Below are 12014 nucleotides of genomic sequence, written 5' to 3' on the forward strand. Positions count from 1 at the left end.
ACCTCTTTGTTGGGAGTGTCCACGTCCTGGGACTGTCAGCACAACATGGAGGGCCGCTAATAATCCACTCATCTTGCTCTTCTACTTTGGATGCAACCATGCAAACACACTCTGGGATATGCTAAATAATGTACATTGTTGCAGTATATATACACTAAATAATGTACATTGTTGCAGTATATATACACTAAATAATGTACATTGTTGCAGTATATATACACTAAATAATGTACATTGTTGCAGTATATATACACTAAATAATGTACATTGTTGCAGTATATATACACTAAATAATGTACATTGTTGCAGTATAAATACACTAAATAATGTACATTGTTGCAGTATATATACACTAATGTACATTGTTACAGTATGTATTCACTACACATAATGTACATTGTTGCAGTATGTATACACTAAATAATGTACATTGTTGCAGTATATATACACTAATGTACATTGTTACAGTATGTATTCACTACACATAATGTACATTGTTGCAGTATGTATACACTAACTAATGTACATTGTTGCAGTATATATACACTAATGTACATTGCTACAGTATGTATTCACTACACAATGTACATTGTTGCAGTATGTATACACTAACTAATGTACATTGTTGCAGTGTGTATACACTAAATAATGTACATTGTTGCAGTATATATACACTAATGTACATTGTTACAGTATGTATTCACTACACATAATGTACATTGTTGCAGTATGTATACACTAAATAATGTACATTGTTGCAGTATATATACACTAAATAATGTACATTGTTGCAGTATGTATACACCAAATAATGTACATTGTTGCAGTATATATACACTAAATCATGTACGTTGTTGCAGTATATACACACTAACTAATGTACATTGTTGCAGTATATACACACTAACTAATGTACATTGTTGCAGTATGTATACACTGAATAATGTACAATGTTGCAGTATGTATACACTACACATAATGTACATAGGTACAGTACATATACACTACACATAATGTACATTGTTGCAGTATATATACACTAACTAATGTACATTGTTGCAGTATGTATACACTACACATAATGTACATAGGTACAGTATATATACACTACACATAATGTACATTGTTGCAGTATATATACACTAACTAATGTACATTGTTGCAGTATATATACACTAAATCATGTACATTGTTGCAGTATATACACATTAACTAATGTACATTGTTGCAGTATGTATACACTAAATAATGTACATTGTTGCAGTATGTATACACTACACATAATGTACATTCTTGCAGTATATATACACTAAATCATGTACATTCTTGCAGTATATACACACTAACTAATGTACATTGTTGCAGTATATATACACTAACTAATGTACATTGTTGCAGTATAAATACACTAAATAATGTACATTGTTGCAGTATGTATATGCTGAATAATGTACAATGTTGCAGTATGTATACACTACACATAATGTACATTGTTGCAGTATGTATACACTACACATAATGTACATAGGTACAGTATATATACACTATACATAATGTACATTGTTGCAGTATGTATACACTAAATAATGTACATTGTTGCAGTATATATACACTAAATAATGTACATTGTTGTAGTATACATACACTAAATAATGTACATTGTTGCAGTATATATACGCTAAATATTTTACATTGTTGCAGTATATACACACTAACTATTGTACATTGTTGCAGTATGTATCCACTACACATAATGTACATTGTTGCAGTATGTATCCACTACACATAATGTACATTGTTGCAGTATGTATACACTAAATAATGTACATTTTTGCAGTATATATACACTAAATAATGTACATTGTTGCAGTATGTATATGCTAAATAATGTACAATGTTGCAGTATGTATACACTACACATAATGTACATAGGAACAGTATATATACACTACACATAATGTACATTGTTGCAGTATGTATACACTACACGTAATGTACATAGTTACAGTATATATACACTATACATAATGTACATAGTTACAGTATATAAACACTACACATAATGCACAGTTACCGTATATATACACTATACATAATGTACATAGTTACAGTATATACACACTACACATAATGCACATAGTTACAGTATATATACACTATACATAATGTACATAGTTATCGTATACATACACTATACACAATGTACATAGTTACCGTATACATACACTATACATAATGTACATAGTTACCGTATATATACACTACACATAATGTACATAGTTACAATATGTATACACTGCACATAGTTACAGTATATATACACTATACATAATGTACATAGTTCCAGTATATATACATAATGCACATAGTTACAGTATATATACATAATGCACATAGTTACAGTATATGCTAAACATAAAGTACATAACACACACTGTGAAGTAAACAGTGAGATGTTTTCATAAAGCTGATAAAAGTACGGTGACGTGCGTAACGAAATCCCACAATGTTGCTTTTTAAGAAAGTAAACAGGAAGTAGGTTGGAGGAGTGAGTGAGGCTAGTGAAGACACAAGGAAAGGTGAATATGATCATGTAGGTGATTAGTATCATGTAGGTGATTAGTATCATGTAGTGATTAGTATCATGTAGGTGATTAGTATCATGTAGGTGATTAGTATCATGTAGGTGATTAGTATCATGTAGGTGAATATGATCATGTAGGTGATTAGTATCATGTAGGTGAATATGATCATGTAGTGATTAGTATCATGTAGGTGAATATGATCATGTAGGTGATTAGTATCATGTAGGTGAATATGATCATGTAGGTGATTAGTATCATGTAGGTGATTAGTATCATGTAGGTGATTAGTATCATGTAGTGATTATTATCATGTAGGTGAATATGATCATGTAGGTGATTAGTATCATGTAGGTGATTAGTATCATGTAGGTGATTAGTATCATGTAGTTATTAGTATCATGTAGTGATTAGTATCATGTAGTGATTAGTATCATGTAGGTGATTAGTATCATGTAGTGATTAGTATCATGTAGGTGATTAGTATCATGTAGGTGATTAGTATCATGTAGGTGATTAGTATCATGTAGTGATTAGTATCATGTAGGTGATTAGTATCATGTAGGTGATTAGTATCATGTAGTGATTAGTATCATGTAGGTGATTAGTATCATGTAGTGATTAGTATCATGTAGGTGATTAGTATCATGTAGTGATTAGTATCATGTAGGTGATTAGTATCATGTAGGTGATTAGTATCATGTAGTGATTAGTATCATGTAGGTGATTAGTATCATGTAGGTGATTAGTATCATGTAGTGATTAGTATCATGTAGTGATTAGTATCATGTGAAGTTGGTCCTTTTGTCCGCAGGCAGCGTGGTTATGAATCTATGTTTAGCCACAACTTTCTTTAATATTATCATGAAATCCACTCCTGTCAGGGCTGCACAAAACGAGTCTGGGCGGGATGAAAACAAGTCAAGGCTCCTGTGTCAAATATCCACACACTGATAGTCATCCCACACCTACTGTACACTGTTACTATGATAGTCATCTCACACCTACTGTACACTGTTACTATGATAGTCACCTCACACCTACTGTACACTGTTACTACGATAGTCATCTCACACCTACTGTACATTGTTACTATGATAGTCATCTCACACCTACTGTACACTGTTACTATGATAGTCATCTCACACCTACTGTACACTGTTACTATGATAGTCACCTCACACCTACTGTACACTGTTACTACGATAGTCATCTCACACCTACTGTACATTGTTACTATGATAGTCACCTCACACCTACTGTACACTGTTACTATGATAGTCATCTCACACCTACTGTACACTGTTACTGTTTGGTCTATGTCTGTTCATGCTGCTTGTCTAGACTTTCCTTCATAATCCTCTCTTACGCCTTAAAGCTGTGCCCTTGCCTTGGTCTAGGCAAACAAGCCAGCTGGAACCCACATCAAGAGTCCACTTACAAAGATGACCAGTTGTCTTTTATGTTTACATGGACTGACCTTGTTTCCACCCAGCAACCAGTTTGTGTACCAAAGATTACAACCTGTTGTCTACTGTACAACACGTACTATACTGTACATACAGTACATAATCATGGTGTGTCGTCTTGATGCTAGTACCTACATGGCCTTTCCTTTTAACAACACTCAGTAAACGTTTTGGGAACTGAGGAGACACATTTTTGAAGTGGAATTCTTTCCCATTCTTGCTTGATGTACAGCTTAAGTTGTTCAACAGTCCGGGGGTCTCCCTTGTGCTATTTTAGGCTTCATAATGCGCCACACATTTTCAACGGGAGACAGGTCTGGACTACAGGCAGGCCAGTCTAGTACCCGCACTCTTTTACTATGAAGCCACGTTGATGTAACACGTGGCTTGGCATTGTCTTGCTGAAATAAGCAGGGGCGTCCATGAAAAAGACGTTGCTTGGATGGCAACATATGTTGCTCCAAAACCGGTATGTATTCACAGATGTGTAAGTTACCCATGTCTTGGGCACTGATACACCCCCATACCATCACACATGCTAGCTTTTTAAACTTTGCGCCTATAACATTCCTGATGGTTCTTTTCCTCTTTGGTCCGGAGGACACGACGTCCACAGTTTCCAAAAACAACTTGAAATGTGGACTCGTCAGACCACAGGACACTTTTTCCACTTTGCATCAGTCCAGCGAAGCCGGCGGCGTTTCTGGGTGTTGTTGATAAATGGCTTTCGCTTTGCATAGTAGAGTTGAAACTTGCACTTACAGATGTAGCGAGGAACTTGTAGTTACTGACAGTGGTTTTCTGAAGTGTTCCTGGGCCCATGTGGTGATATCCTTTACACACCGACGTCGCTTTTTGACGCATTACCGCCTGAGGGATCCAAGGTGCGTAATATCATCGCTTACGTGCAGTGATTTCTCCAGATTCTCTGAACCTTTTGATGATATCACGGAGCGTAGATGGTGAAATCCCTAAATTCCTTGCAATAGCTTGGTTGAGAAATGTTGTTAAGCAATTTGCTCAGGCATTTGTTGACAAAGTGGTGACCCTCGCCCCGTCCTTTGTTTGTGAACGACTGAGCATTTCACGGAAGCTGCTTTTATACCCAATCATGGCACCCACCTGTTCCCAATTAGCCCGTCCACCCGTGGGATGTTCCAAATAAGTCTTTGATGAGCATTCCTCAACTTTCTCACTCTTTTTTTGCCACTTGTGTCAGCTTTTTTGGAAACATGTGGCAGGCATCAAATTCCAAATTGGAGACAGTCAAAGTGCTTCACAGAGAAGTGAGAAGGTGATACGTCCAAGAAGCTGCAGCTCATTGGAAGTGTGCACATGAGCACTGAAATATTGTTGAACAGTTTTCATGTTTCTGATGCTGCCTTCCCACCCGCTCATTGTCAGTGAACAATGGCGTCTCCCGGCTCTACCGGGCCGTGACAAAGGTGTTCTGCTAATGACAGACCAAGGCTGTGCAGGTGTAACTTCTTCAGAACATGAAAGGCTGGGATCAAAGTCGACGCGATTGGTCGCACTGATCCCCCCCCCCGCCTCCCAGTCTGGTGAGGGCTCTCCATGGGTTCTTTAGCGCTTCACTGCCCGTCTGACACCCTTCACTTCTTCATAGTGTGTTGCCTTCAGGGTGTGTTCAAAGAAAGACTTTTGGCTTGTCAGGTTCTTGCCGGAGCTCACAGTCTGTCCTCTGATTCTTCTGTGGGCAAGGACGAACCAGCTGACACGTACACAACTTGTGTGTGTGTGTACATGCGTACGTGCACCTGTGTGTGTGTGTGTGTGCTGCTAACAAAAGGTGATGAGTGTTAAGTAAAGGCGTCGTGACCAAAAGGGACAAAAGTTTATTGCACAGTCAGCTCTGCACCCTCTCCCCTTAACCTCTTAACCTGGGCTGCACCATTTGTTTGAACTCTATTTCTGGCTATTTGCTTTGATGGAAGGGAACTATTTACACTCTTTACACTCTTTACACAGCATTTACACCAGGGGTGTAATTTCCGGACTATAAGCCGCTACTTTTCCCCCTCGTTCTGGTCCCTGCGGCTTATACAAGGGTGCGGCTTATATACGGCCTGTTCTTCTCCGACACCGACGAAGAGGATTTCGGTGGTTTTAGTACGCAGGAGGAAGACGATGACACAATGATTGAAGACTGACTTTTCATATGGTTATTTTGATAACGTACATGCGAGCACTTGGTATTACTTTGCACCGTTGTATTATTTGTACTCTGCACGAATGCTGTTCGCCATGTCAAAGATGTGAAAGTTTGATTGAATGATTGAAAGATTTATTGTTAATAAATGGGACGCTTTGCGTTCCAAATAGTCATCTCTGTCCCGACAATCCCCTCCGTGGTAGCAGGAACCCCTATATACTACGCTAATTACACATCAAAACCCTGCGGCTTATAGTCGGGTGCGGCTTATATATGGAGCAATCTGTATTTTCCCCTAAATTTAGCTGGTGCGGCTTATAGTCAGGTGCGGCTTATAGTCCGGAAATTACGGTAATTGTTTACCGGCCCGCCACACATTCTGGAAATACTATTGCAAAAATAAAAAAGAACATTAAAAAAAGTGGAATGAGGTGACATCTAACGAGAAAAAGTTGCAATGTTGACACAAAAGCTGCCATGCAGGCTGTTTTTTTTTCTTTCTTTTGTCTTTCTTTCTTTTTTCTTTTTTTGCCATTGCTCAAAAAAAAAAAAAAAGACAAAAAATCCATGTTATAATGAATTATTTTCAAAGCTCCAATTAGTTCAAATATTTCACTTTAAAATGTTTTATGTGGTAAATATTGCATATATCGTGTAGTTGCCGTATAAAAACGTCAACGTTTTATTTGACAAAAGAGCGTAAAACAAACAAAATAATAGTTCAAACGTAAAATGGACACATATATCTGAAGTTGAGCTCGTAACTTAAGTGTTGAAAGTTTAAAAAAACAACTAATAAAAATGTATCACTTTATTTTTATTTATTTATTTATTATTATTTTTTTAAATTTTTTTATTTTTTTTAATTTTTTTTTAATTTTTATTTTTATTTTTTTATATATTTTTTTTAAATTTTTTTAATTTTTAATTTTTAATTTTTAATTTATTTGTTATTATTTATTTATTTATTTTTTAATGTATGTATCACTTTATGAGTGGGGCACCTTTTGGATCCCAAATATATTTAGTGGTATTTTACTTATCTTTTCACTGTGATTACTCAAAAATATGAAATAATTAAAATAAATGGTGTCCTGCATTATTAATCTTTTAGGGCTCTAATTACTAAATACTGCATATTTCAGTTTTACTATAAAAAAAAAGTCATTTTTGACAGAAAAGCCATAAAACAGGGGTGGGCAATTAATTTTTACCGGGGGCCGCATGAGCAACCCGAGCACCCATTGCAAAAATCAAAAAAAACATTTAAAAAAGTGGAATGAGGTGAAATCTAACTAGAAAAAGTTGCAATGTTGACACAAAGCAGTAGGCTGGTTATTTTGATAACGTACAGGCGAGCACTTGGTATTACTTTGCACCGTTGTATTATTTGTACTCTGCACGAATGCTGTTCGCCATGTCAAAGATGTGAAAGTTTGATTGAATGATTGAAAGATTTATTGTTAATAATTGGGACGCTTTGCGTTCCCAAACAGTCATCTCTGTCCCGACAATCCCCTCCGTGGTAGCAGGAACCCCTATATACTACGCTAATTATACATCAAAACCCTGCGGCTTATAGTCGGGTGCGGCTTATATATGGAGCAATCTGTATTTTCCCCTAAATTTAGCTGGTGCGGCTTATAGTCCGGTGCGGCTTATAGTCCGGAAATTACGGTAATTGTTTACCGGCCCGCCACACATTCTGGAAATACTATTGCAAAAATAAAAAAGAACATTAAAAAAAGTGGAATGAGGTGACATCTAATGAGAAAAAGTTGCAATGTTGACACAAAAGCTGCCATGCAGGCTGTTTTTTTTTCTTTCTTTTGTCTTTCTTTCTTTTTTCTTTTTTTGCCATTGCTCAAAAAAAAAAAAAGACAAAAAATCCATGTTATAATGAATTATTTTCAAAGCTCCAATTAGTTCAAATATTTCACTTTAAAATGTTTTATGTGGTAAATATTGCATATATCGTGTAGTTGCCGTATAAAAACGTCAACGTTTTATTTGACAAAAGAGCGTAAAACAAACAAAATAATAGTTCAAACGTAAAATGGACAGATATATCTGAAGTTGAGCTCGTAACTTAAGTGTTGAAAGTTTAAAAAAAACAACTAATAAAAATGTATCACTTTATTTATTTTATTTTATTTATTTAATTTTTTTTTATTTAAAATTTTTTATTTATTTATTTTTTTAAATTTTTTATTTTTATTTTTTAAATTTTTTAAATTTTTTATTTTTTATTTATTTATTTATTTATTTATTTATTTTTTTTTTATGTATGTATCACTTTATGAGTGGGGCACCGTTTGGATCCCAAATATATTTAGTGGTATTTTACTTATCTTTTCACTGTGATTACTCAAAAATATTAAATAATTAAAATAAATGGTGTCCTGCATTATTAATCTTTTAGGGCTCTAATTACTAAATACTGAATATTTCAGTTTTACTATAAAAAAAAAGTTGTTTTTGACAGAAAAGCCATAAAACAGGGGTGGGCAATTAATTTTTACCGGGGGCCGCATGAGCAACCCGAGCACCCATTGCAAAAATCAAAAAAAACATTTAAAAAAGTGGAATGAGGTGAAATCTAACTAGAAAAAGTTGCAATGTTGACACAAAGCAGTAGGCTGGTTATTTTGATAACGTACATGCGAGCACTTGGTATTACTTTGCACCGTTGTATTATTTGTACTCTGCACGAATGCTGTTCGCCATGTCAAAGATGTGAAAGTTTGATTGAATGATTGAAAGATTTATTGTTAATAAATGGGACGCTTTGCGTTCCCAAACAGTCATCTCTGTCCCGACAATCCCCTCCGTGGTAGCAGGAACCCCTATATACTACGCTAATTACACATCAAAACCCTGCGGCTTATAGTCGGGTGCGGCTTATATATGGAGCAATCTGTATTTTCCCCTAAATTTAGCTGGTGCGGCTTATAGTCAGGTGCGGCTTATAGTCCGGAAATTACGGTAATTGTTTACCGGCCCGCCACACATTCTGGAAATACTATTGCAAAAATAAAAAAGAACATTAAAAAAAGTGCAATGAGGTGACATCTAACGAGAAAAAGTTGCAATGTTGACACAAAAGCTGCCATGCAGGCTGTTTTTTTTTCTTTCTTTTGTCTTTCTTTCTTTTTTCTTTTTTTTGCCATTGCTCAAAAAAAAAAAAAAGACAAAAAATCCATGTTATAATGAATTATTTTCAAAGCTCCAATTAGTTCAAATATTTCACTTCAAAATGTTTTATGTGGTAAATATTGCATATATCGTGTAGTTGCCGTATAAAAACGTCAACGTTTTATTTGACAAAAGAGCGTAAAACAAACAAAATAATAGTTCAAACGTAAAATGGACAGATATATCTGAAGTTGAGCTCGTAACTTAAGTGTTGAAAGTTTAAAAAAAACAACTAATAAAAATGTATCACTTTATTTTTATTTTTTTTTATTTTTTTTTATTTTTATTTTTTTTTTATTTAAAATTTTTTATTTATTTATTTTTTAAAATTTTTTATTTTTATTTTTTAAATGTTTTAAATTTTTTATTTTTTATTTATTTATTTTTATTTATTTATTTATTTTTTTTATGTATGTATCACTTTATGAGTGGGGCACCTTTTGGATCCCAAATATATTTAGTGGTATTTTACTTATCTTTTCACTGTGATTACTCAAAAATATTAAATAATTAAAATAAATGGTGTCCTGCATTATTAATCTTTTAGGGCTCTAATTACTAAATACTGCATATTTCAGTTTTACTATAAAAAAAAAAGTTGTTTTTGACAGAAAAGCCATAAAACAGGGGTGGGCAATTAATTTTTACCGGGGGCCGCATGAGCAACCCGAGCACCCATTGCAAAAATCAAAAAAAACATTTAAAAAAGTGGAATGAGGTGAAATCTAACTAGAAAAAGTTGCAATGTTGACACAAAGCAGTAGGCTGGTTATTTTGATAACGTACATGCGAGCACTTGGTATTACTTTGCACCGTTGTATTATTTGTACTCTGCACGAATGCTGTTCGCCATGTCAAAGATGTGAAAGTTTGATTGAATGATTGAAAGATTTATTGTTAATAAATGGGACGCTTTGCGTTCCCAAACAGTCATCTCTGTCCCGACAATCCCCTCCGTGGTAGCAGGAACCCCTATATACTACGCTAATTACACATCAAAACCCTGCGGCTTATAGTCGGGTGCGGCTTATATATGGAGCAATCTGTATTTTCCCCTAAATTTAGCTGGTGCGGCTTATAGTCAGGTGCGGCTTATAGTCCGGAAATTACGGTAATTGTTTACCGGCCCGCCACACATTCTGGAAATACTATTGCAAAAATAAAAAAGAACATTAAAAAAAGTGGAATGAGGTGACATCTAATGAGAAAAAGTTGCAATGTTGACACAAAAGCTGCCATGCAGGCTGTTTTTTTTCTTTCTTTTGTCTTTCTTTCTTTTTTCTTTTTTTGCCATTGCTCAAAAAAAAAAGACAAAAAATCCATGTTATAATTAATTATTTTCAAAGCTCCAATTAGTTCAAATATTTCACTTTAAAATGTTTTATGTGGTAAATATTGCATATATCGTGTAGTTGCCGTATAAAAACGTCAACGTTTTATTTGACAAAAGAGCGTAAAACAAACAAAATAATTGTTCAAACGTAAAATGGACAGATATATCTGAAGTTGAGCTCGTAACTTAAGTGTTGAAAGTTTAAAAAAAACAACTAATAAAAATGTATCACTTTATTTTTATTTATTTATTTATTTATATTTTTTAATTTTTGTATTTTTTTTAATTAAAAAATTTTTTTTTTTTTTTTTTTTTAATTTTTAATTTGTAATTTTTAATTTTTAATTTTAAAATTTTTTTTTTTTTTTTTTTTTAAATTTTTTTTATGTATGTATCACTTTATGAGTGGGGCACCTTTTGGATCCCAAATATATTTAGTGGTATTTTATTTATCTTTTCACTGTGATTACTCAAAAATATGAAATAATTAAAATCAATGGTGTCCTGCATTATTAATCTTTTAGGGCTCTAATGACTAAATACTGCATATTTCAGTTTTACTATAAAAAAAAGTTGTTTTTGACAGAAAAGCCATAAAACCTTTTTTTTTTTCAAAGTTGATATAGACATTTACTGTAAGCGTTAAATAAAAAAAAAAAATACAAATTTGACTTATTTTTAACATTTTAATAACTGAGACCCTTTATGTTCCCCGGGACCCCTATAGGTAAAATCAATTTTAAAAATGCCATATATGGTTTGAAAATGAAAAATATCAAAATGGCCCCCACATGCTTTAATTTTTCCGTGTGCGGCCCTCAGTGGAAAAAGTTTGGACACCCCTGCTTTACACCCTTTACACACTTTACACTTTATACACTATTTACACTCTACACTTAACACTCTTTACACACTTTAAACTCTACACTCTTTACACTTTACTCTTTACACTCTACACTTTACACTATTTACATGCTTTACACTTAACACTCTTTACATTATTTACACCCTACACTCTTTACTCTTTAAACTCTACACACTCTTGGCACTCTTGAGTCTCATCACTCTTGCCAGTGTTGGCCGTGCAGTTGGATGTCACAGTGCTTGCCAACATGGATGTTGTCCTGGCCAACATGGATGTTGTCCTGGCGAACATGGATGTTGTCCTGGCCAACATGGATGTTGTCCTGGCCAACATGGATGTTGTCCTGGCCAACATGGATGTTGTCCTTGCCAACATGGATGTTGTCCTGGCCAACATG

General features: G+C 34.2%; 1 protein-coding gene across 2 annotated transcripts in view; it reads left to right on the forward strand.

The window, feature by feature from the left end:
• sh3rf1 (SH3 domain containing ring finger 1) overlaps positions 1-12014 on the forward strand; it is a 67282-nt gene that overhangs the window by 7776 nt on the left and 47492 nt on the right. The gene's annotated exons all lie outside the window — the stretch shown is intronic.

This window comes from Entelurus aequoreus, linkage group LG27, assembly GCF_033978785.1.
Source record: "Entelurus aequoreus isolate RoL-2023_Sb linkage group LG27, RoL_Eaeq_v1.1, whole genome shotgun sequence".
Classification (NCBI taxonomy): Eukaryota; Metazoa; Chordata; class Actinopteri; order Syngnathiformes; family Syngnathidae; genus Entelurus; species Entelurus aequoreus.